The following is a 27,300-nucleotide window of genomic DNA, read 5'->3' on the forward strand; positions in this document are numbered from 1 at the left end:
AGCGTCATTGCCGAGACTCGAACCCAGTTCCCCAGATGCGAGGTCGACCGCCCTAGCCATTAGGACAACTCCTCACAATTGTGCTTGGAAATGAGGTCCGGTACCCACCTCCTTGGGTTAATAAGTCACTTCCTATAGTTTTCCACTGCCCATGAGATTGGAGAGGCTTCATTTTCATGAACAGTGACATTCTGGAACAATTGTACCCTCACCTTTACGCTTCTCTTGGCAATGAGGTGGCCATATAAGCATGTCTCCTCCTTCAAGAGCTCATCGAGTAGGACCTGAATCTCCTGTATTGAATTAATTTATGTATTTATAAAGATTTATATAGCGTGAACCAGACCTGTGAGGGTATCAGAGCACTCTACAAGTGATACGAAATAAGTCACAGTAAGAAACACAAGACCGGCCTAGTACATCTGATACTGTAATACCCATATAAATCTTGTTATTCGGTGTATCAAAGACTCTAGTACATCTGATACTGTAATACCCATATAAATCTTGTTATTCGGTGTATCAAAGACGGAAATACAAGCCAGCACTGGATATTGTGGACCCGGCTACAACATGCCAGTTTATTGGCCAACTCTTAATGAGGGCCACAGTGGTTGCTTTGTAATAGGATATTAGGTCCTAGAGCCTAGACAGGTGTATTTGTTGCCATCACTCATTTGTTTAATCTGGGGGAGCAGCAGAGAGCTCATTCAAACATTACACCACGTTCTTTGCGATTTGCATTGAGTTTGGTGTTACAAGAATGGATCAATTCAAGTGAATGGATCCATGTCTTCTCTATGTCCTCCAATACATTGCCTCTGGTTTGGTTCTGTAAGGTAAAGATAACTATTCCAAAACTAATCAAAGATGGATGCAACAGAGAGTGAAGAACTTGGATCCTGATAATGGTGGGAGTGGGTTTAAAACCGAGCAGAATACCATAAAAGACCTTCATATGGTGTTCACTCAAGGAAGCAAATTAGATTTTACTTAGTCCCCTTAAAATCTTTGCAAAGTGAGCCTTGTAGTGGCTCTTAGACAGAGGTTAATTTGTAAAAAAAATATAAGTGCAGGGGCTCTGGTCAGGAGGCAGCTTGCACCAGTCCATTTCTCCTTTTAGTGGCGCCTAAAACAGAACCAACTACTAAGTGAAAGTGGGGAGAGGATGTGGTGTACTGGCCAGAGCTGCTGACTTCACAGTTCGGGAACCAGGTTCGAGTCTCGGCATTGGCTCAACATCCTGGGCAAATCACTTAATCTCCCCGTGCCTAACATAATTTAATGTGTCCTTAACTGGTGCACCTGAAAAGCGCTGGTAATGATGATTAAGTTTGGGTGCTGAGCACTGGAAACTACAGGCTCAAATTAAGCACTGAGCTTGAATTAAACCTTTTTGGGTTACAGCTAAAACTTACAATAGAAGGTGTCTGAGCACCTATCACTTTTCAGTTTTTTAATTTGAAGAGTACTATGTACACCTACCTTTAACCCTCTGACAAGATGCCACATGCTTGATACAACAGATGCATTAGACAACCCTACACTGTCCACAGATAAATATAAGATTTTCTTCATAGATAAGATTATATTAAGCACATAGTTTGCATTATTGCCACCAAGGGCTGATAAATAAAAGTCCAGGAAAAGAAAAGGCCGCGTGAAACATGCCAGAAAGTAGACCCTTTAAAACAATAAGGGTAAAAAGTAATCTCAAATGTATCATAAGGTGTAATTTAATCACTTCAGGAACATTATTCATGCTCAAGAGGGCTGCTGGTCCATCTATGCTCACTCGTTTAGTGCATCGCTTAACCCTTTCTCTATTGTTCTCACCCATTCCACAGGTATTTTAGGTCAAGAATGAAATTCCTTGCTTTATTACTTGTTCTTGCATTTCTATAGTGACTCCTCTAAACAAGACTTAAATCAGCAATTAGGAAAGTGCATGCAGATGATCAAAGCTGTGTTTTCAGTTTGCAATATCTCTACATGATTACTTTTAAATTCAAGCAATATATTTTACAGCTCTCCCCTGTAAGACGTGAATTCATAATTACAAATAACATTTCTACAGTTCTGAATGCTTATATAATTTTGAAAGTATGTAACATTTTTTATAGAAGGTACACACATACCACAAACACGCAGATAAACCTACATCTATACTATTGAATAGTGACCAATGCAAATTTAAGAAAGAGTAAACTGTGAATACCTCTTAAGTACACACTATTCACAATCAGGAGACAGGTTTATTTATTGAATGGTCAGGCTCTCCTAAAGTGAAGGAAATTCAAAAAAGGTCACCCACCATCACGAAACTCTCATATTTTTGGTGCAACTCCTCTTCATTCAGTGATGAGTGTTAAAATGTCTCATTCGAGGCAGCCAGAAGGCCTTACTGAAACACAGCCGCGGCCGCTGCAGGTAACAGTGGTGAGGCCAGGTGAGGGGGGATTTCGACAGGCGACCACTGTTACCTGCAGTGTCCGCGGCTGCTGAAACCTCATGAGCACGTGGGCAATTTATGTCCAGCACAGTACTTCTTTGTACGTTTAGGGATCAGTTTCTCTAGGCGCTCTGATTTAATAACTCACTAAGAGACATGAGGCGGAGGGAAAGAGCTAAGGGTAAATGGAGTAAACCACGTCAGAAGAATGGGAAAAGCCTACAAGAATCCAAAATATAACACAAGTTGTTCTATAGACTAAAATGGTTCTGTTTGAGAAAAAACTTTGGAAAGGCACTGTTGGGACTGAAAAGTTCTCCACATGGTAAGGGGCATGCACCCCTGCCCTGATTTCCCCAACTGTACTGATGTCTGGATTCCTAATGCTGATTTTTATTGTTATAGGCAAACACAGATCATGTGTGTGCTCCATGACATAGGACTGTTCCACAGATTGTGGTTTTATTACATAACATAATTCCACATATGTAAAGCACAAACTTATCACCCCTATTGGACTGGGAGGGGAGCCCAAAGAGGTACCTTCATAGTGGTGAAAGGATACTGCCTTCATCAGGAGTTAAGCAGCATGAACACAGTAGTGGTGTCAGCATACCGTGTAGTGATCAGTAGGAGTAAACAGGTCCTCTTTCACCTGTGTCACTTGAGTGAGGCCTACAGGCTCACTCATTCAAAATTCCGCTGCTGTGTGATTAACCCACCCCTTGCCCTGCATCAGTTTGATGTGGAGTGCTGCACAGTTCATCAGTGGTGTATCTGTGCTGAGTGTATGTGTTCCTGAGAAGGGTGCAATACAGGGATAATGCAGTACTGGGCAGTGTGTGCATGGTGAATGCATGTGCTGGGTATGTATGTCCCTGTCAGTGACACAGTACATAAAGGATTTAGTACTGTGTGTTGCATGCATGTTAAATGAATGTACTCACTGTGCCTGTGAGTAGTACAGTACATGAAGGATATAGTGCTGAGGAGTGTGTGCATGTTAAATGCATGTGCTGGGTGTGTGAGTGCCTGTGAGTGATACAATACGTGGCAGATCATGGCTTCCATTTTGGGAAATCCAGGGCTGCATGGTGAAACATGAGGGGTGGAGGTAGAGGAATGCCCCAGGCACACCAGAGACGGGAGAGTCAGACTTCCCCTGTACACTTCAAAAGGTGCGCTTTGTTTCAGAGGGAGGTCACAAGGAAGGGGCTTGGGAACATCTCAAGAAGATGGGGCTGATATGATAATCATAAAGAGTAGGGCTGAAGACCTGGGCTAACCTTTCGACACACATATCACTCTGGCTGACACCCAGTTGTGAACTATAGCCACTCCCATGGCCTGTGTTGTGGGGCTTTCAGATTTGGAGTGCTCCTGCTGTGACAGACTAACTTGAAGAAGAAAAGAGGGCAAAAGAGTGGGTACATCAAAAGGGAAGAGACCCCCAACATAAACTTCAAAGACTCAGACCCTAAATCTCATTTGGTGTCTGGAAATGGACTATAAGAAGTGGAACTTAAAACCCCAAATATTGTCAACTGTCAAGCAGCTAGTCGTGCTGTGCAAGGAGAAGCTCTGCAAGATTTCTGCCTGCGTCCAGGACTGGGGACCACGGCCTGCTAGTCTTCACCCAGGGAACACAAGATAACCTGCCCTGGAGCACCAGCGCCTTCCTGCTTGCCAAGACCAGTGTGCCGTGTGAGGAAGTGGAGAGCATTAGATGGAGCGCAGGTACAGTGGGGAATCCTGTCGAGTGGGTTCCCTGAGCAAGGGGTGAGGAAATGGCTGCTTCACCAATTGGGTCATTGTCCGTGTGCAGGACTAAGTCGGTGACACCTGTATGTCAGAGGAGGGATGCCATGAAGTGAGCCGTGAATATCACACTGTCGATCGGGCAGGAGTCTGTGTTCAATGAGGGATCAGCGACGCTGGATGCCAGGGGGGCTGTTGTGGATGGATTGCCATGTGGAGTGGGCTGTAGCGTTGCAAGGTGAAGAGTCAGTGACCCCATATGCCATGAGCGGCTGCCATGTTGGCATCTGCTGTACCAATCGGGTCGGTATCTGTGTTCGGTAGAGATGCAGTGATCCTGTGCCCGAATGGGTCACCTTAACTAGCAAGGAGGGTGACCTGACCAGGACGGTCGCCAGAGGAGTCAGGTCGCACAGGAGCATTTACGTACCTACACCAGGATGAGGGATCAGCATCAGGAGCTTTGTACCACCTTCACCCCACTGCGGGATGGACCAAAGACTTGCCCTGCCAGAAGGAGCCGTGAGGAACCTTCAGTCTCTACGGTTGTGTGACCGTGATTGAGGAACTTGAGGTTCGACAAGTGCAGCTCACCTGGGTCGTGTACAATAAACACACCTGAACCAGCTGCTGCCTCTCTGGCAACCACAGAGGGGGCACACTTAGGAACATCACATGCTCCTATCTTGCAGGTGTGGGTAACATTGCATTTTTCTGTTTATTCTTTTAATGTTTGAACAATCCCAAAAAACCCAAACCTATGTATATATAAGTCTGTTCCACTGAATGGACCGTCAGAAACGCATATCTGCTTTCATTGTTAGGAAATATTGTATTCATTTATGTAGTGTCAACTACTGATGCAATATCTTTAGAAAATTATAAAAGAACATTTTTAATGAAGTTTCCAGAGTAGTAAACCAGAAGTTCAGAGGTCTGCTCAATGTTTAAATTCATTGGGGTATGCATAAATGCAAATATTACATTTTCCTATTTTACCTATGGTTTTATGGTGATATATGTCACCTAAAGAGCTCAATCTGAATCAGATGAGTTTGTTCATAACCATGGAACTATGTAGTGTCTGTTTTAATTTCTGTAAGGACCAAAAACCTGTTGGAAAACCTCCCCATTTGGTATTCTCACTTTTGTGAGTATCGTGTAAAAAGTATATTGAGTATAATTTCCATGTTGGTGTTCCCACTCTTGTGTAGCGGTGCTGGAATAGTTGTGAGAGTATGTGTGCTAGCCAGTGATATCAAAGTACTAAAGACATATGGGCTGATTCACAAAGGGCCTACGCCCTCGTGGTAGAGGCCCCGCAGTCATGGGGGAGTTTCCGCACTCGGTTGGAATCTACGCAGTGAGGATTCCCACTGTGGGGATTCCGCTTACGAGTGTAGAGACTCCCCAACGACTGCAGGCCTCTGCCATGAGTGCAAAGGCCGTTTGTGAATCAGGCCCATAAAGTTGTAAAAAATTCTAATGCTACTTAAATGCAAGGGTACTTAATAAGCCATTCCTGCAAGGAGCATGAGTAGTGTGAGGTCCAATAGTGCATTATAGAGCATATGTAAACAAATAACGTTATCCCTCATTACGAGGTGTGAACTCAGAATGGGTAGATAATACCACGCCTCGCAAATACAGAAGTACAGCTGTATTTACTGTATTTGATATTACATCCTCCATACGTTGGATCTCATAATGAGTCTCATTGTTTTCCAGTGTTGCTGTTATTTTTAAAAATATTTTAAATGTTTTTTTCCTAAACCAAGCAGTTGTTTTAATCTACATGTGTGTTATAACATCTTAACTTACAGTGATCTTTTCCTTTCACACTCTACTGTACCACAGCAAGAGTGTCCCTGGGGTTAAATTGCAACATGCCTCCACTTTGGAGCCAGCAAAAGTAGAAGTAAACACTGTTAAAAGAATGGTAAGCAGCAGATCAGAAGAAGCTATCTGACTTTTGAAAATATACAAACAAGCAATAGCATTGCCAATAGGTCTGGCTTTGAAGGAGTGTTGTATGGTAATGTGAAGCATTACATATAAATAGCATATGCATTTGTGTGGAAGCAAAGAACTGTAGAATAATATTGGTGTATGTTAAAAGGTCAAGCCAGATCTATACATCCATGTAGGTAAATATCTGCCCTCCTCCCATCTGTGCTGCCACCAGAGAAAAGTACCATACATTATATAGTTGTTTGCTTTAATTTATATATGCTTTTACAGCATTACAATGCCATGTGTGTGCCCCTGAAAGTTCAAGCTCAGCCAACCGGGTAAATAAGCAAAATGATCACAGCTGGTGGCAGGCAAGCCCTTTTTTTGTGGAAGCACACATAGTCTGCCCAATCAAAACATGTCCTTGTGGCTCCTAATATGTGTGCGGAGCTAAAGCCCCTCTCTAGTGGTACTCACATAATTTTCTGGCGAGAGCTGCGCTGTCAAGCCAGACCATAAAAAGCATTCAATCAGGGACGGCTCCTTCATTATAGCGGCAGAGTGTCACCCCCACTGCTGAAAGCTAGAAGAGGCAAAGGATAAAAATAAAATGATGATCAAATAATTTTATCATCATTTTAATTTTAGTCCTGCAGGCTGCGAGAGGGGGTTGGGCATGGCCACCCATACTGGTGCTGCAGTACCAGGGAGGAGGAGGGAGTGGTGGAAACTGGAAAGTGCGCATGATGGTTTGGCCAGTCCTCTGGGGCATGCCAAGCCTTCATGCGCTCTTAGTATTTCTCCACCCGAGCTGTGTGTAAAGACAGGTCTCAGACGATTTACATCAGTGTGCTGAGATAAGAAGATTCCAACAAGCATAATACTAATAAAAGGACACTACACAACACTGTGTTGTACAGCTGGGTGGAGAAAGCAACATAGGCTCCCAGTCCATGTCTAGGCAACGAACTGAGGAGCATGAGAGCAGCGCCGGGATTGAGAGCTGGTAGTCTGCGCAGTTCCTGGATGTCCGGGAGGTGAGGATCAGGAGCAACGCGGCGGCCGCCAGAGCAAGTAAGTACTATTTTTTTCATAATCTTGTTTTTTTTATTGTTTGTTTTTCCCTTTCCCCGCCTCACCACTTCCCAATACAACAGCCCGCTACTGCATTCAATACTGCAAGACAAGCACGTAAAGGCCTTTTATTGTTAACTTTCAAAGTCAACTTTTTCAAATTAGAAGAGGTGCAGCAGCACCTCCCACACCCCTAGTTCCAGCTCTCATGAAGACTATGTGAAAAATATTTGAATTTGAATTCCCTGGTGTCAAAGTACCTGGGTAGGGGAGGCAGAACATGAATATAAATCTTTAGATAACATAATAAAATAATGGGGCATATGCTCTGCAAAGTGCCCAAGCTAAACACCCAAAGGTGGGAGGTGTGGTACGAACCGAAAGAGACTTTGCGGTGTGCCGAATTGGAAAATATGTGGCTTTGCTGTGTTTATCTTTGGTCCTGCGGTTGATTTTGGCACCAAATAAAACAACACACCATCACTCTTGTGCTGTCTTAATTATCTGATGTAATTAAATATTAAATGTCTGTTTTATGTGGCCAAATCCCTAGTTATGGCAGTGCAAAAATCAGGAGTTTTAGGCTAATTTTACTCTGGTCACAGCTCCAATAATTATAACTACCTCTAAGGGAAAACAGAAAGGGGCTGACTTACACAAATATTTCTGAGTACTGGAAGTATTACCAGCGCATTCTTTAGTACTCTTACGTGCATTTATGAGTCGGCCCTAAAACATCCACCTCCCTATACTTAAGAGTTCAAAAAGGGCACAGCCCTATTTGTACTAAATGTATATGAATATGACCTGACTTTTTGCATTTTTCTCCCATTCCAGATGTTTTGGGACTTATTCACATAAGCATGCAAGAAGACAAGACACAGTACTTGTACAGGGTGTGCACCCTGAATATCTACCCCAGAATATGGAATGGACACACTTTCGAGGACAAAATATTGAAAAAATTATAAACAGGTAATTAAGGGCTGGATTTATATGTTGGCTGTAAGGATACCCTATTGCAATGGTGACAGAGTATCCTTACTGCCAACATAATTCTCCACCCGCCCGATTTAAATGCAGATGGATCATAGGTTTGGCTATGGCAATGACTACTCCATCACCACCATAGACAAACTAACCCAACAGCCACGCGGGGTGAGGGCCGTTGGAGAAATGGCTATATATCCGCCCATCCAATCAGGATGGATGGACATATACCCATTTTTTTACTGTCTATCGCTTCCAGGCAATCCCTGGTGGAGAGGTACAGTAAAACACAAGTAATACCTCCTAACAATGGGCGATGACTCCCATGGTGAGGGGAGCATTACTTTTTTTTACTTTCAAAAAGAAAATCCTGTTTTTGGATTTCTTTTTGAAAATAAAAAATCAAACTGTTTGGTACATGGCTGCATCAGACAGGAACTGCTGTGACAGCGGTTTCTGTCAGTGCATTATAAATAACTACCTGCTTGGTGGTCTTTCATAAATTTGGTGAGTGGTCCCTCCGCCATGGGAACGGACTGATTTACTCCGTCCACCTGGTGGAACAACTGGCTGTCCACCAAATTATAAATTAGGCCCAAAATTTAGTATTTATATACCAAACTCGGCATAAATGTAGTTCCACAGTACATATATCATCAAGATACATAGCTGTGGAGTTAGGTATAGTAAATCTATGCTTCCCTATACGAACTTATCTTTCGATATTCTGTACCTCGATATTCTGTCCCTTTTATTCTTCTGTCATGATATTCTAAGGGTCGATATTCAGTAGTACTTTCCTCCTGTAGTACTGCTTTATGTATTCAAACGAGCTTGTGAACTGGCCCTAAAGTATAGAGGAGCTCTGTTACAAAAATGAAATAATCCTCATTTTTCCTTTATAGATCACCATGCAGGTTAGATCTGTGCAGTGCTTGTATAAATGAGCATGCCTGTAGCTACAACATATATTTTTTCTGGGTTCACTGTAAGGGAAAAGCTCAAAGCGTGTGAGAAAAATAACATGTCCTTATGTGGTACAATTGCCTGCAGTTAAATGGTTAAACCTTCTAAGGCCTTCAATTTAATGGCCTTAGGACACTCCATCAGTGGGTCTTTCCAGACGAGGAAAATAAAGTGGGAATCGGGATGCTTTTAAAGATCCTGGGTCGAGTTGTTGTGTCTCTTTCCTCTGTCCAAGCAAACACAAGTGGCCAGCAGTTAACTTATACATATGTCATAAAAGTATTTAATTTTTTTTTAAAAAAAACAAAATATCAGCGACTTAATTATTTTCAAATATGTACAACGTGTTTCTGCCCTGGGACAAAAAAAAACATTGCTCCTCTGAGCTGGATGACTGGTGTCTTGGCACTGAATGCGGTAGGACAATGAAACATTCTTCCCCCTCTCAGTGATAACAATGAAGACAGCTATCTACACACAATCATTAGCAATGCTAATCGCTTAGGCTCTTGAAAAGTGTTAAGTTGTTCTTAAGTGCCATGAAACACAAAGAACCAGTGCCACATGGGCGTCAGTGCTTGAAGCTGTCTTCCATCACATATCTCATACATGCTCCTAGCAGCAGGGTCAGCTTCCACCTAACAGCATGTACAGCAAGACACCACCAGTGCAGTCTACTTTTCACACAGAAACTTCAATATAACAGCAACAAGCAATAGGTTATAGCATTGGCCGCTGACCTTCTGGCTTTGCCAATTCTTATTTTGTTTGTGGTAGAATTTTGTGTGAAGGCACACATTATGAAAACAAGTATTGTCTATAAGCCAAAATGTTTTTAAAAATTACATGAATTAAACACTGGCACTTAAGGAGGCTACTTATTCTGCGCAAGTGCACATTGTTCAAGAGCCGAATGCCTCACTCACAGTCAGGTAAGTCAGTGGTTGAAGTGGACAGACCCTGTGCCCCATAATGCGTGTTGTGGTGGGTGGAAGCAAAATGTGAATGACACTACAGCAGACCAATGGGAAGAGGGCTAATTGAAATCCTGAATGTAAGTATAGCACAAAGTTTAATATTAAAAAACAAAAGGTCTTGACTACAGCCAGACATAACAAGGATTTACAATGCAACGGTCTCGGCATTGTTAAAGTTAGAGCTATTGGCATTGCTCAAGACATTATTTTTGTTTATGTTTTTGTTTTTAAAACATTTAAAGAAAACGGCATTGTTATTTACAATGTCAATAGCTTAATCACTCTCAAATGCGAGACGTATTGCATTTGCAGCCACACACAGAGCCACACACACAAAGCCACCCACACACACAGAGCCATCCACAGAGCCACTCACATAGAGCAACCCACACACAAATAGAGCCACCCACAGAGCCACCTACACACACGCACGCAGAAGCCCACAGACCTATTTACATTATGTGCACTTTGTGATCTGCATGGTACATGTTCTTTGCTGCAGGCACATTAACCCTATGTGCTACCTTTCCAGGAGTCAAAACTTCCACTAGACAAAACTCCGATCTCTCTCTAGGAAGAACATTAAACCCCAGAGTCATCATGACATTTTTATTGTTGCCGAAAATTGCTGGAGGCCAGGAAGGAGGCAGCAAGCGCTTTTAAACCCCTAATTTACTTGCAAACATAATGTCTCCACCCAAAGTCAGCGCCCGATCACACTGGTTGCACTGCCCTAGAGCTGGCCCTTCTCAAGGGTCCTGTGATCTCAGTGACAGAGTCACTGTTGTTCTTGGCTGTGCTGCTTCATAGGCCTGATAGCAAGACTGGAGGTGAACTTCAGTATGGATTGTGGCGGACAAACCTTGAAGGTTAACCCAGACTTGCCACTGCTAGGGTCCACCTGCTGGTGCTAAGACACCAGCGCTTCTAAGGTCTTGCGAAGCCTTCTAAGGTCTAGCATGGGATTGTGCTCTCACTGGAGAGTCGTCTGGTGGACTGGTTATTAAGGCTGAACATGGTTCCCCAGTTCCAAATTCAGCAGCTCTGGCCATAGTGCCACATCGTCTCCCCCACTGATCACCATACTGTCCCACTGAGAAAAACTCACACTGCCTTCAACTACAACCCACACTTTACAGTAAATTATTCTCTTTTTCCTCCAAAAATAATACGAGGTGAATTATTGCTGCATTTGAGGCTGCTGTGCGCCTGGATGTGGTGCTGATGTTAATACCTTGCTACAGTCAGGAAGATGTGCATAGGTGAACTGCAATGTGATGAACACACGAACAGCCACTTCATCCACTGCAGACACATATACTAAGTGTGCATTTGACCACTAACCTAACTTCCAAGCATTATGACGCCACATTTCAGATATCACTTGTTAAGATTTGGCGAGATGTGTGCTTTAGAGGAGTTTTTCTTATTCCCCTAGCGGTTGTGACTCGTGTGTGGTTGGGAGCTGGGGAGGCAGTGAAACAGGTCATTGTGTGCTTAATGCCCTATACCGGCAGCATTTCACAGGCGTCGGTGATTCATTCGGACAGGAAATGTGCACACTCCGGTTCCGGGTTCATTTCCCTACACAGCTCTCATATCCCCTCACTAACACATATGTCAATTCTTACGGAGCAGCATGAAAAGTGCATTCACAAATTGCATGTGACTGAAGTGCTTGCCTGGTGTGCGGGGAGGGGATTTGAGCACGCACAGCACAGGCGTTTCCGGCAACGAAGCCCTCTCACCCTAAGCAGCTCTTGATGAGAGGGGCTACACAAGATAATGAGCAGTGAATATTTATAACGTTTTTCTCTTTACTGTTTTGATGTATGTCATTCAAAATATTTAGTTTTGTTTTGGAAAGAACATTTGGATGCGAAGGTGTTCCGAAGCCAATTACATTTTACGCAGCTAGAAAGACGTAGTGTGCCTTTTCGAGTTTACTGTTGCTATTTGGACTATGCCCCACTTCAGGATAGGGTAATATAACCAACGGTTGACGATACATGGACATATCATAAGTATGTGCGAGTGCTTCTTTGTGCACGAACATATGGATGCACTAGTGTATCTGTCATTCCGGATCCAGTTTATCCCTCTTAGAATCCATTTCATAAGAAACGTGCTGTAGATAGAATGTGTTCCCCATGCCAACTGAAATACATTTTCTGCTGTTGACCAGTTTATCACTTCTTGGTTATGTACACTTCATATGTGCGCTCCAGTGCCTCGTTCGGGTAGTAAGCGCTATAAATACCTAAACAATACAGTACAGTACGCTCAATAGATAACGAACAGTATGAGTGAAATCATGGAAATATACTACAAAATACAGCCGTGTGGAAACCGGTTCCAGTGACAAGGCTAAAGGCTACCGGCACATTAGTAGTAGAGGAACCGGGATATACCCACCGGGGCCGTGTTCACTCGCCATTCATAAGAAAGAAGTATTCCCTCAGTAGGCTGCGTCGGCGCTCATCAAGGCTGCACATACCACTGCTGTGTGCATCTCTTGACAGAGGCCGACATGGCATGCGCTAGGCCTCGAACCCTGGCCCCCTGCCTTCTTGTCTGGACGGTAGAGGGGTGGGGGCTTTTTCTGACCGCATATGGAACTTACGTGAGGTAAAATAGTATGTCAGGCATGGCGAAGTGCCAGTTGTTGTCCTGACCTGTATTTGGGGCGCCTCTAATGTGGTGGTATAAAGGACTGCGTGTGTTTGCCTTCATAGGGTTTTGCGGTGGCACTCTAGTTTGTGTTTCTAACAAACGCCGCCGGTAAAATGTACAAATATGTTTAAGGAAGATATTCCTGTCTCAAAAGCCCGAGCGCAGAGTAAAAAGAGGGCAGTCAGAAACGCCATAATGATGTATCGTCGCCGGAGAGAGGGGGGGTCATACTAGCAATAATGAGGAAGAGAGGTTAACTGTTCCGTAAATGAGTGTCCAGCCATGAACACCGCCCGCCGCCTTTCTCCGAGGTCAAGCAGAAATGCCTCGGAGAAACGCAGTAGCATTTTCAGATTCGGGGGCGTGTTTTTCTTTCTCTCCTCTTGCCATTGGCTGGAAAGTTTACATTCCAGAGGAGAGAAAAAAAGTAAAAAACACGCCCCCGAATCCGAAAAAGACGGGGCTTCTTTGGAGAGACAAAGCTCTTCTACAATGGCTGACAAGCATTTAAGAGGCCAGCCAATGGAGAAGAGGGAAGAAAGAGGAAGAAGAGGGGTGGGTTCAAGCCCCACTTCTGAAATCATTAAATCTCGCGAGCGAGACTGCGCAAGCGCAGCCTTCGCTAGCCGAGACCTAAAAACGGAAACAGCTCACCTCCAGAACTAGTGCACAAAGAGCATCAGCAGTTAAAAATTCCAAAGCACTAATGGAAACACTTCATAATGCCTGTGTTACCAATTGATTTATCTCCGATTTGGTAAGAGTACTCTCATAGCTACCCAATACATGGCGGCTATCAGGTCCCAGAAGTTAACAAGTTCTCTCGCCTCAAGAGCCTGGTCTCTACTGTTTGTGGCAGCTAAGGTGATGACCTGTATGAAGGGTGAAGGGGAAGAAAAGAACATTAGAGGAAGAGGGACGCTTGGGCATAGCACCGTGGTGGGGCAAAAGTAAATAGGAACATGGGGTGAGGATAAGGATGCCGAAGGAGACATAGGAAGTGCTTGAGGATGACAATGAGGCTCTCCCCATTACCCAACATGTAGTTTATCCCAATCCACAATGGTGGCTAGCTCCACCACCCTCAGTGTCTGGCCTGTGCTCCTGCTTTAGTGCAGATTTGCTGTGAACCCACCGAGGGGTTGGAGAAAGGGGCACCTGTGTAGGAGCAAGTGAGGCGACATGAATGAAAAAAGTTTAGAGCATGAGAAAAGCTTAGTAGGGGTGTTGAGGAGACAAGAGGCAATGGGGCAAGGAGAGGAAAGACAGCCACAGAGTGAAGATGAACACCATGCCTGGGGATGGACATAATGAGAAGCTGATAATGGGACAGGAAGACATTGCAAAGAGGAGCAGCGCTGATCTGAGGCAGTAAGCTGCCTTCATCCATGCACTCTGCTGAGGACACTCTGAGCATTACTTCTACCTACGACTGCACACAGTCTTCAAAAGAGAAAGAGAAAATGGTCACCAATTTATGCATACCAGCGTTACACAGAGGAAATATCCTGATTCAACATGTTGAAGCTGTATTTGTGTAGCTTTGGTTACCCATATCTAAGCTACCCTGTTTTAAGTTTAAACCTATAATAACTGATAAAACCCCACCGAAAGGGAAATAGCCCTCACTAATGTAAACATACAAACACTGAAAAAACACCTGCACAACAACAAACTAAATGCTGTTCAAACAAGGACAAAGGAGAGTGAAAGAGTAATTTTTATTTCTTCCTTAAGGGGCCAATACAATGTAACTTTGTTATAAAATGTAGCAGTAAGAAATACTGGGCTAACATTATTCTGCTTGACTTTTATTGTTTAGGGATGTCACTAAAATCTTGTTTCTTCTTCCTGTTGCGTTATTCAGTGTTGGGGTCTTTGGTCTAAAGATGCAGGTTTTAGTTCTTGTTTCATTATTTTATAAACTGTGGAGAATCAGGAAATATCAAAATCATATTTTGTATTTTGGCTACTCTTGATTCTTACACTGATCCGTAAAATGGCTGATTTCATAAGAATATTTCCCAATATGTACCATCACATTTACCCACAGAGAATGGGTAAAACCCCTTGAGACATCAGCCTCCTTTTCTAGCGAGTCAGTATTGATAGTAGGTGAATTGCCAAATACTCCAGGCATTAAACATTCAATCAAAGGTATAGTCATAGGTATATGTGAAAAAAGTGCTGTCACCAAGCTCCTGGTATAGTGGTGAAAACATGACACCAGACTTTTGGAAAACACGGAACACAGTGTCACTTGGAATGCTGATGCAAAAGGTTCTTAACAACTTCAACAAAGATTGAAGTGATAGTGTTTGTATTTGAGTGATTCAGCTACATATGAAACAGTTGTGTGATGACCAGTTAAAATCGATACCTGAGCTGAAGTGCTTCCCTGTAGGAGATCCTTGTCACTTGCTAGATGGTATGCTGAAACCATCTTTACAATTTTCAAAGTTAATGAAGAATGCTATTGACTTTTTAGTCCATTCTGGTGCACTGTTTTGTTACGTGCGGTAACTAAAATGCAAATATTTCTCATTCTGTACTTTGTGTGGTATCAAAGAAAGAGTCCTCCCAACTGTGTCATTTATCTGGTGGTTCTCAGTCCTCGAGGCCGTGAATGCTATATTATTCGTGTGGCAACGGTTTACAGAATTTTTGCTAAGAGATGTTGCAAAAGGCAAGAAATGTGAGGATCTTTGGTCGCATATTGATGGTGAGGTGAAAAAAAGTACACTCTACTGAATTCTTAGAATTTTTACAGGAAAACATGACTGCTGTAGTGGACATAATAAAAAAACTAGAGTCTGAAATCACCCTTATCTACCAAGTGTTTAGCATAATTGGAGTAGATCTGAAACATCTCCCTGAGAGTAGGCTGGGTGACACTTTTAGTGACTTTGGCACTGCAACATTTTCCCTGTTACAGTGCTTGCCACTTGGAAAGCAAAGAAATGTTGAGGAGCAATTCAGTAAATTTAATTATGCAATGTATGAGAAATGGCTTAGAATGATGCATAGAAATTTCCCTTCACCAACCATGGCATTTGAAGTCAATGAAACCTCACTGTGGTACTCTGCACAAGTTCTAGATCCCTTCCGTAAAGGAGAATTTCCTTTGGACTTTCAAAAGTGCTGCTTAATTTTTGACCGCTGCAATAACTCTTAGGGTATATGCACCCAGTTCAATGCATTTGTTGCAGAGCCTGTCCCAGAGAATCGCAATCTTCAGGTGCACCAGTATCGGTATGTAAAGCTATGTCAGTGGCCAGAGTTAGGAAATTGTGTACTGGCTGTTTTAGCGTTGTCTGTCAACATTGCAAATGTTGAGAGGGCCTTTTTACGATAAAAGTTTACATGGGAAGAAAAAAGAGAGCATGCATGACCAAAGAGTCACTGAAGAAGTTTGGTATGGTGTACTACAATAAGTTTGATTTGTAAAAATGCATGTTGAGCTCATATACACTGTATGTACACTGTCTATATACCATGCACTATCAGTGTAGAAGGCAATAATAAAATCAAAACGTTCCATAAACACCGGAAAAACACTGTTTCTGTTGTTTATAAAGGCGTGCAAATGTGTAATCACTGATGTGCGCTGTTTTTTAAGGTATTGAAATCATGTGAAAACACTGAAAAAACCCCACCAGAATTTACCAAAAATCAAAATTGAAAACAGGATTTTACCCAAATCCAATAGTTTCAATCGCTCAGGAATTATTTTTACATATTTTCTGCCACTAACCTGTACAGCAGTGGCTCACACCCTGGTCCACTGAGCAGCATATACTTCTGAGATCTAAGCCGTTATCATGTATCAGCATTCAAGGTGCCACCATCCTTTTCATCAATGACCAGGAAACACAGACACACATCCAAATACAGACACAGACAAATGCATGCACATACACACACACACATCTCCTCTACCCCTAGTGATGAATAACCATAAACATCCTGCACCGACTCTGAGGTTGTAGTGCAATAGATGGTGAGGCTACTACTAGTCCATGGGAGCAGGACGTGAGGTCAGTAGCACATATGTCTTTGCATCCACATTGCTAAGATCTGTGCCTTGAGTATGAGGCTTGTGGCAATGGATCCACGTCATAAAGAGGTCCTATCTCACCTGATGTCCTGAACTCACCCACCCACCTAGGTTGTAAGCCCTACAATGGTGACTGGCAGCACATTGCCACATACTGCGTACCCATGAATCAGTAGGTCTGGGTTGCAGACACTCCTCTCTATATTCTGCACCTGGTGACTTCTGAAAGTATCAGGCCGTTCTGCATTTGGATCGCCACAGGTATGGCCCATCATCATGGAGGGGGCCAAACACTTGCTCGGCTCCTCATAGAGAGGAGAGATTTCCAGCTCCAAACTCCCATGCCAGGTTTGGTGGTCTGGTCGCCAATCAAGGCTGCCCTCATGGCAGCTCCCCATGTACAAATTTAGGAGAACCTCATCATTCCTTCCTGCATATAGATACATTGTTTAGCTTTCTCCTTTGTCTCTAAACTATGGCTCACCCTGAGTCAACAGAACTTTGCACCTGCAGGAGCTTTTCAACACTCTTGGTCAAACTTACCTACACTTTGTAGGTACGACAGCCCTACATTTCCATAATAACAATCAATGCCCTACAGTTTTAATGAATGGATGCCTCCCTGTTCATGCATTGGACTGAAGCACTGCTTGACAACTTAAGATTATGTGCTGGATCTAGTTACCGAATTCAGACTGGTCCATTTCTTGAAAGGTGCACTGCAATGGTTCTCCCCAAACAACATTAATGTGCCCAAAAATACACAGCAATGTAACAGTGTGCAAAAACTATTCCTCAGTGTCTATCACAGAAAGACTTCAGTTGGTGCTAAATTGTCTTTATAAGTATAGTGTCATCTTCTTCTGAAAATCCCCATTCTTCCACCTCTCTGATGCAAAACTGCTACCCTAACCGAGTGCCCAATCTCCAATACTTATGTCTGCAGGCATTAATGCTTCGGTGGCAGTGACTTCAGCACCAAGTATGCCCAATGGTTGTGGCTGCCTGAGATTCATGCAGCAGCACCCAGTGGCGGCTGGTATTAAGGGGCGTAGGGGGCGTTGCCCCACCTACCAGCATCGGGAAAACCAAAGGGAGAGAGAATGAATCACTTCTTTTAAAAATGCTCTGTGGTGTTCAATAAACACCATGCAGCAGTTTTAAAAGAAGCCTCACTGCTTAGTGCTCCCCGTGAAACAAACAAAAGATTTTACATAGTTTCAGTGAAACTATGTAAAATCTTTTTCTTGTGCTTGTCTCGTAGTCTTCCTGTGCAAGAGCGCATGTGCAAAGTTGGGCGAGGACTATTCCTCGCCCTCGAGGCAAGCGAGGATGCTGGTGACATCAGCCTTGTGGGAGTGGCTGAATAAAGCGGCAGGGCATGGCTTTCAAATGGGGCGCTTTGGAGTTGGCCCAGGGCGCGGTCAGTGGAGCGCCATTCAGGATAATGGTAAGGGGCAGGGCTGGCGCACAGTGCAGGGGAGTGGCTAGCTACGCCTACGCAACTTTGGCAGCTCCTATTTCCGGGACACAGTTGCTGCTGGAAAAAGAAAGGCGCCTGCAGCCGTGGTGGTTTGAAACGAGCGCGCAGCAGCCAGCATGTTGGTTTACTTTGAAGTTACCGAGCAGAATTGGGGCATGGGGGCGGCCATTAATTATATAGTATGGAGTCTTCCTGCTTGATTTTGCGTCCCGTGAGAGATTGCAAACATTCCTTTCGGTGTTCCTCTGCTGAATAGTACCTAGCTAGGGAAAGCTCTCCTGGGTACTCGTGGGGCCTGGCCTTTGGTTAAAACTTGTTTATTTTTGGACTTCAGAATTGTGCTCCTGCTAATCTGTGCCAGTCTAAGCAGACGACGGGCGAGACTTCTTGGTTTCACTTTCAGCTCATTCGCTCCCAGTTTTTAGGTCTCGTCTGAGACAGCGCTTTAGCGCTGTTCTGGCGAGACTTATAGTAAGCGAGTTTTGGAAGTGCAAACGAGTGCTTTCAGGCCTCCAAATACAGTGCATGTGCGCCGGGCGCGCGCACCATTTGGCAGCCTGAAAGCACTCGTTTTCTTTCACTTTCGCGCCCGCACGGGCGCTTTGATGTTAGATCGCGATCGCGATCACTTTCACATTCGCGGCCGCCTCCCTTCCTCCCTCCATGATTGACCCTCTCCTGCACTATCTGAAAAACCCTTGTACTTTAGTGTTTCACGATGAAAACAACCTGTGGTAGGCGTGCTGTGCTTCTTACCAACAACAGTGGGAGTGTGCCGATGCTTTAATCAAAACAAACACACATTGCAGGACCAGGCGCGATGTTAGATCGCGATCGCGATCACTTTCACATTCGCGGCCGCCTCCCTTCCTCCTTCCATGATTGACCCTCTCCTGCACTATCTGAAAAACTCTTGTACTTTAGTGTTTCACGATGAAAACAACCCGTGGTAGGCGTGCTGTGCTTCTTACCAACAACAGTGGGAGTGTGCCGATGCTTTAATCAAAACAAACACACCTTGCAGGACCAGGCGCGATGTTAGATCGCGATCGCGATCACTTTCACATTCGCGGCCGCCTCCCTTCCTCCTTCCATGATTGACCCTCTCCTGCACTATCTGAAAAACCCTTGTACTTTAGTGTTTCACGATGAAAACAACCCGTGGTAGGCGTGCTGTGCTTCTTACCAACAACAGTGGGAGTGTGCCGATGCTTTAATCAAAACAAACACACATTGCAGGACCAGGCGCGCAACACCCATTGGACTCGCAGGGCTTCAGCCCCCCCCACCCCACCCCCCCCCCCGTCGTGTGTGGCAGCCCGGGATGAGACAGCTTCCCCGAGCACTTCACAGGTCTTTTAAAGACCATTTGCATGTTAATGAGGCCTCGCTATTGTTTCACCCCTTCCAAGAGCCCCTGCAGCTCCGCTCTGCCTATTGCTGAAAGTTCAGCCCCCCCCCCCCCCCCCGAAATATTTGCTCAGCCCCCCCCCCCCGAAATTTGGCTCTAGTTGCGCCTCTGTGCAGGACACATCTGCACTCAACGAGTTAAGGGTTTGAAGGGGGGGAGGGGGGGCAGAGAGAATGAGACATGCTTGGCCGGTGGCGTTGCAAGGGTGGCATGGGCCCCAGTGCACGCATCGAGGCCCCCACTCCGCCTCAACCGCTGGTTAGGTAATACAATAAAGCGATAGTGAAGTGCAACCGGCCGCGCGGGTCCCTGGGCCCGGTGCCCCTGCACCTGCTGCACACTGATTGTTATGCTTCTGTGTAAGTCACAAATTGGAATCCTAACAAGAACCCTACGCATTGCATTCTTTAGATGTTAATAAGATGAGTGCGTTCAGTTGGGAAACAGTAACATGTTATTGATAGCGATTAAAAAATGATCGATGAGGCTATGAGATCACTATCAAATAATCCACATTATTACTCGTCGTTAGACTATGTGCTATCAACTGCTAGGACGATAGTTCCCCAGTGTTCAAAAGTAACTGGCAACAGCAGAGCGCTTCACACTTAATTAGGCAGGAAAACGAAGTCTATATCGCATCATGTGACATTCTTTTCATTAGATGTATTGTGAAGGCAAAGAAAAATGGGAAATAATTATTAAAAAAAGGTTAATTTTCAGTAGTCTATTCGCGATGCGCCGTATTTTTCATATTTTATTCAAATCTGACGGATGCAACCGGTCCAGAAGCTGTCTTTGGAAGTTACGCTTGGCAGATCTTAATATCATCACACGTTTTACTTTAGACAGAAGACATTTGTTTCATCCCTTCAGATGTGTAATCTTTGGTGCCTTAAGGCGCTTTGCGGCATTTTGCCTTGTCGTCTTTGACTTTCTCAGCAGTCGTGCCGTTTCTATTTGAGCAGCGGTCCTTTCGATAACTCGCTGAAAACTTTTGTATGGAATAGTTTACTTATGCATGTGTTATATAAACTTTACCAAATTAATTTGGCCAGTAATTGATAATGTTAATAAAGGATGGAAAGCGCAGGTGCTTATGACATGCTTAGGACCCACAGCACTTTCGGATACTAATTTGCTTCCGCGCAGTTCTGGTCTATGAGCGACAGGAGCTCCCTTGTGTCTCAGTAAACAAGCATTTGCAATGCAATAGGTCTCGCAGTTACACGAGTTAAATCTATTGGCATTGTAAATGACAATGCCAATAGGCATTGTTATTTGCAATGTCAATAGCACGAACTCGCGTAAATGCGAGACCTAATGCATTGCAAATGCTTGTTACAATGTGCCCCCTGTTTAATTGCCACATCGTAATATCAGACAAACGTATATTTGGGGGAAAACAGACATGTGTGTTTTTTTTAATTCCTCACAGTTCTGCCGCATAAAGTGGGGAGTCGCCTTCTTGCTTTTTTCCAGTGGAGTATTTTGAATAAAAGATGCGCGTCTTTGCTTCTCACAATTCTGCTGTATGAAGTGGAAAGTGGTCTTACGCCCCAGTCGAGTTTTGAAAAAACACCGTACTTTGCAAATGCAAGGTAGGTGCGAGCCACTCTTTCCTCTCAGTACTTCCAATGTAGCCGTGTGAAGCTTGCAAGAAAGGCAAAGATTGGTGATCTTTAATCTTTATAGGGTTTAAACTCTTATATTCCCTCAGCCTTTTAGGCAGCCTTTTAGGAAGATATGTTGAAACGGTGCTTGTTAGAGTGTCACTGTTGACATCATCATGCAGGGTCTGTGAAAACGGACATTGTGTTAAACTGGCACTGAACACTGCAGAATCGGTTTTGATATTTACAGTATATTCATCATTTTTGCACCTATGATGTTGGCGTGTTTTGTTGAAACCAGGGATGTAGGGTGATTGGGCATTGCAAGTGGGAGGATGAATGGGGCATGCTGGGACATGTAGTATTAATGGGAAGGTTGTGGGAAAGATCAGGGTCAAGTGGAACAAGTTACGCAGCTCTGCTTTAACATACACACGTGTGGATAATTGGAGGGTGTTTTAAAACTGAGCGTGCTCGAGTTAGTAGTTGCCACTGTCAGCAGTGCGGTTTGTCTTGAAGAAAGATTAATACGAGAAGATGGGATTAAATACGTTACCAGCGCTGCCAAGAGTTTGAATTTGTTTTATTGGTGCATGAGGCATCAGACATGCAGTTCAAAACAATTAGTCACGGTAAGTATATTTTAATCGATTGTTTTGAGAGAGGTGGTTTTGTTAAGGCAAGGGATTGATTGGTAAACAAGAGGTGGCACAGTGTAATTTAACGCATTGGTAAAGCTGTTTCAGGACATATGAGGGTACAAGGACAATGCTGTAGGGCGTTCAACCATGAAAAGTTGTTTGAGAAGAGATATGATGCAGGCAATAGATGATCAGTAGGTATTAACTTATGCTGTTTTTTATGTAGAACATATAAATGGTAATAAATAAGGCATAGTTTACATAAAGCATGCAGTGGTATGTGATTTTTTAATCATGGTTTTTAATTTTTTTTGGAACAAAATTTTGATACTGATGGTCTGTATTTATTATATTGTAGATGTTCCTGACGAAGGGAACATTCCCAAAATGCATTGGGTATTTTTAAAATCGTGACTTGGGGAAACGTTCACTCCCTTGTGCTACTGAAAAAAACCCTTGCAGGGTAATTTGAATGAGTAAAATGAATGGATAAAATGTGACAAACAGTGGATTAAACAGAGAGTAAACAGAGGATTAAAATGAAAGTTTGACTCATTTGATTCATTTGTACATGTGGCTGTGCAGTTTGCATGGGGACCAGCTCCGGTTCCCTTTTGGGTAATCTGGAAATTGACATTTGTTTACAGTCATTGAAATTCATTCAAGTCATATAATGAGCAGGCAAAGCAATATATTAGATTGTGTTAGAGCGGAATGCCACCATTGCAGCTTAAGGGCAGGCCCTTCCTTACTTAAAGGCCGTCCTTAAGATGAGATAAGACAGGTGCCTTACAGTGCTAACAGATAGCAAAAGGGTACTGTGTTGCATCTGGGAGCTGTAAATGTGACTATTTTGCTGGTAGGGAGGTGCCAAAGAAAAAATGCATTTTGGCTTGCTGTGCCGATAATCCTGGCACGGTTTTTGTATACAACTGCATGAAACGTCAATATTGTGTTGTCTAGTGCTAAAGTACAAAAGAGTTGTAGGTCTGTCTCCCCTAAAAAAGTCGTGAAAGATCACCAGAATTCACTGTGTGCCTGACTGCTGCTTGCTTGAGTCTCTGGTGGTCTATTTGCTGCTGATAAAGGTTTCTTTAGGCCGCCTTGTATATTAGAACTAGGATTTTTTACCATATGGGGAATTAGTGACATCTCTTTATTAATGTAATAACTGCACTTTCACAATTGCTTTATTAACCTTCCTGCTTTCTCAAATTTGCTAGAAAATGCACCATTTGTCCACCCTTTTTTTCAAACGGTTGTTCCTCGCTATGCTCGCTCACTGCGGTGCAGTATGACAATTTTACGCCCCAACCACTTTCAAATGTCACCAGCCGCCCCTGGCAGCACCCCATTGCAGGAGTCTGTGTCCAGCGTTTCCCAAGTCTGTGGAATTGAACATGCATGGGCATATGCCTTTAACATCGTTACAATACATGTAAAACAAGCATTGGCAATGCCAATAGAGCTGGCTTTAAAGAAAGTTTGTATGGTAATGTGAAGAACTACAAGTAAGTAGCATGGGAATGGATATATATTTTTGTGGAAGCAAAGAACTGCAGAATAATATTGGTTATGGTAAAAAGGTCAGGTGACAGTTACATTTTCATGCCAGATCTAAACATCCATGTAGGTAAATGACTGCCCTCCTCCCATCTGTGCAGTTGCCAGAATAAAAATCACAGTTTATCTAGTTATCTAAGGCACTTTAATGACATTACAATTTCATGTGTGTTCCTTTAAAAGTTCAAGCTCATGCGGCTGGATAAATAGCTGTGTGAAAGGTAAGCACTTTCTCGTGGAAGCACACAACCTCAGGAATAACAGAGTTTACTCAGAAGCTGGGACGCCATTGGAACAGAGCAGCAACATTCCAGTAAGAAAACACAACACGCACAGCTCTCCTTTGATGAAACAGCCGCAAGGATGGTTTAAAATGCAGTTTTATCAACGTGACGAGGCTCCTTACCAGAAGGCGCTAGGGAGCAGCGTCGCGCGGACTTCTCGCTGAGTGTCTCTGAAACTTCAGAACGCTGTGGGAGATTCCAGCACAGGATGTGTGCCTGTAGGTACAGGGTGTTAGCGACCGCCGGCGGAGAGCCAGACACACAGGAAGAAGACCTAGTGTACAGTGCGTCTCCGTCCCCGAGTGGGTGGCTTGGAACAATGAACGCCCAAGCCCGGGGCTGCTGCTGCTGCTTTAGCCTCCGGGGTGAATGACTAAAAGTTGTGTCTGCCTGGTCGGTCTGATCATGTCAGAGTCAGTTCTTCGGAGCCTCCCAGTTTATAGACGCAGCACGGCGCTAAAAGCAAAACACAGTTGTTTCCAATGAGTCGCGTTCCTGCGTCACAGCTGAGAAGAAATTAAAAAGAAGAGGTTTCCGCTGCACGTGGTACTGTACTTCGAGATTTCTGCTTCAATTTTTAAACCGAGTTTTCTGTGACATTTAGGTGCTCAGATTATCAGAAAACCGATGTCCTGCCCTGAAAATAAACATGATCTCACACATGCTTTCTTATGTCACACCCTCGCTGCTCCTTGACTGAGATTGTGAGCACTCTTGCACACTCTGCAACGCAATGAACCTATATATACCTCACACACCCAAAGGACCACTCCCTTTACACCTACGAAAGTACAGTCATACCCTGTCCAGCCCCATGGCCAACAAAACACAAAGAAGCCAAATAAATGACACAGATGCCGCAGGGCCCATGCAGGTAGGAGCGGTGGGCCAGGTGGGGGGGATTTCGAAAGACGAAGGAAAATTATTTATTTATTTAATTTACCCTCGTGGTCGTCTGTTGAATCCCCCCCCAACCTGGCCCCAACGCTCTTACCTGCACGGGCCACTCCTGCACAGATGAAACAGGTTAGAAGGAGGGTCAGCTGACCCACACCCGAACTGTATTGTGTTGCAAAATTTTATGCCGCTTACTACCCCTATGTGGGGCGCCAAAGCAATTGCCTACATGAGCAGCACACTACACTTTGTAGGGTTATGGTTGGAACGGTGCTGTCTTTTGGTCCTGAGTGGGAAGTGTTTCCATGTTGTGCGTGGCGTGAGGATCTCTGAGGTGTGGCTATCATGTTATGGGATGAAGAGCTTAGCAGTGTGATTGACAGATGAAGACGTGTGAGAGACAGGCGAGCAGTTTATGGTTTTCAGTAAACTGGAAGAATTGACCAGTTCTGCGTGTCCATTTATGGTAATTCTTATTCTCAGAATCCACGTAGTGGGTTACTGAACTGGGCTGTCCATTCTGAGATGTTTTGTTTAAAGTTAATGGTCCTGAGCAGGCAAAGTTTAACAGGAGAAATGGTGTGATTGATATCCCCACAGGGACAACCAAAAGAACACCTCGCCCTCAGACTGATTTAGCAGTCATAATTACCCCGCCACTTAAGAACACAAAGGAGAAAACCCACCATCCAAGGCAACACCACTCTTACTATATTGATCTGAATTTGCCCAAGGATTGTCACATGGATGACCGTCCATGGATACATCTACACCATAGGCATATATGTCTGCAAGGACAAGTGCTAAGGCACGGGTACTTGCAAAGATTTTCCCAAAAAGTTTGGTCAATGATGTGACCGGGGGCAGCCTTGATGCCAGCAGGTTGGCTGTCAGGGGGATGTGTAAGGTGGTTGTAGGGGAGGCAAAGCATATACATCTAGTGGCTGAATTGCACACTGTGAAATCAGAAAATCTGGGGAAAATCCTGGCTTTCCCACTTGACCAAATTGTGTTGTCTGAAATAATTGTTTAATTTCACTTTTCCTCCTTTTTCTAAATTATCAGATATAAGAGGACCTTGAAATATACAACTTCAGGATGTGTGCTGTATGAAACCTTCCCCTGTGTTTGGTTTAATAAAGTATAATGTCCATTAATATCAGCAATCCGGGTCACCCAAAGGGTGCATAAAACGACTGACTTGCCTTTTAGTTTGCTATTGGCCTTGTTGTCAGGTCCGGTGGAAGCATGAATGTTGCTAAATTCATGTTTGAAAACTATCACTTTTGAAAAAATGGTTCTAAATATTAATGAAATACAGTGGCGGTGCATCCATTGGGAGCGTTGGGGCGTTGCCGCACTAAGCCACATGGACGACCGTCACAATAAAATGTAATTCAATCTCAGTCAGTGAAAAAAACAAAAGTTATCTCGCAGCGCAGTCTCGCTACCGGGCCGGCACTGCCTGAAGAGGGTGGGGGCGGGGTTGCGGCAGCTTGTGTGAGCGCGGCCGGCAATAATAGCCCTTTTGTGGTTGGCCTCTTTTCTCAGTAACCGTACATTTCAGGTTTTCTCTTCCGATTCTTCTTCATCTACTATTCGACCATCTGCGTATGGAGTTCCCCAGGGGTCCACTCTGAGTCCATTGCTCTTCAACATCTATGTGAGACCTCTCGCGACCATCGTAGAGGACGCTGGTCTTTCCATTTACTCCTACGCCGGCGATACTCAAATCATTTTCTCTCTATCTTCCACTAAAGAAGCGCCTGCATCCTCTTTGCAGAGTGGCTTACGTCGAGTGTCGGAGTGGATGAGTGCCAATTTTTTTAAATTAAACGGTGACAAAACTAAGGTTATCATCTTGGTCAAACATAAACATCTTTGGAGCCCTCATAATTGGCCCCAGGAAATGGGTCCTTTCCCCCAGCCTGTTGCTCAGGTTCGCAATCTCGGGTTTGTCATTGACAACCAACTTTCTATGCGTCAACAGGCGGTCAGCATTGCCGCCACCTGTTTCACCATCCTTAGATGGCTGCGGAAGATCATCTGGATGCTTCCTGACTCCACACAAAAAATGGTGGTCCAGGCACTTGTTATTTCTCGCCTGGATTACGGTAATGTACTTTACCTGGGGGGCAGTCAGGAACTTTTGAATAAGCTCCAGGTGGCTCAGAATTCTGCTGCTCGCCTTCTATGCCACATCCCTAGGAAAACTTCCATCTCTCCTTTTCTTCGGAATTTGCACTGGCTCCGCATTGAAAGCCGCATCAAATTCAAGACCTTGTGTTATATTTTTAAAATTAAGCAAGGTTCTGCCCCTGAATACTTGCAGGAGCTTATTCGTCCATATGTTCCTTCCCGGTCCCTCCGGTCTTCCACTCTAGGCAATCTAGTACTACCCAGATTCAAACTAACTAGAATGGGTGGCCGATCTTTCACATGTCTTGGGCCTAAACTCTGGAATTCTCTTCCAAACCTCATGAAACAGGAATCCTCTTATCTCAGGTT

The 27,300-nt window shown here is 44.1% G+C and overlaps 1 protein-coding gene across 1 annotated transcript in view; it reads right to left on the minus strand.

Moving 5' to 3' along the window:
- The window catches only part of TACC1 (transforming acidic coiled-coil containing protein 1), a 622,392-nt gene extending 598,167 nt beyond the window's left edge, over window positions 1–24,225 (minus strand). Inside the window, exon 1 of the mRNA XM_085633924.1 lies at window positions 24,018–24,225. The gene's annotated coding sequence lies outside the window, so the exon portion shown is untranslated. The remainder of the gene's footprint in view (window positions 1–24,017) is intronic.
- Window positions 24,226–27,300: the final 3,075 nt, after the last annotated feature.

Source organism: Triturus cristatus, chromosome 11, assembly GCF_964204655.1.
Source record: "Triturus cristatus chromosome 11, aTriCri1.1, whole genome shotgun sequence".
Classification (NCBI taxonomy): Eukaryota; Metazoa; Chordata; class Amphibia; order Caudata; family Salamandridae; genus Triturus; species Triturus cristatus.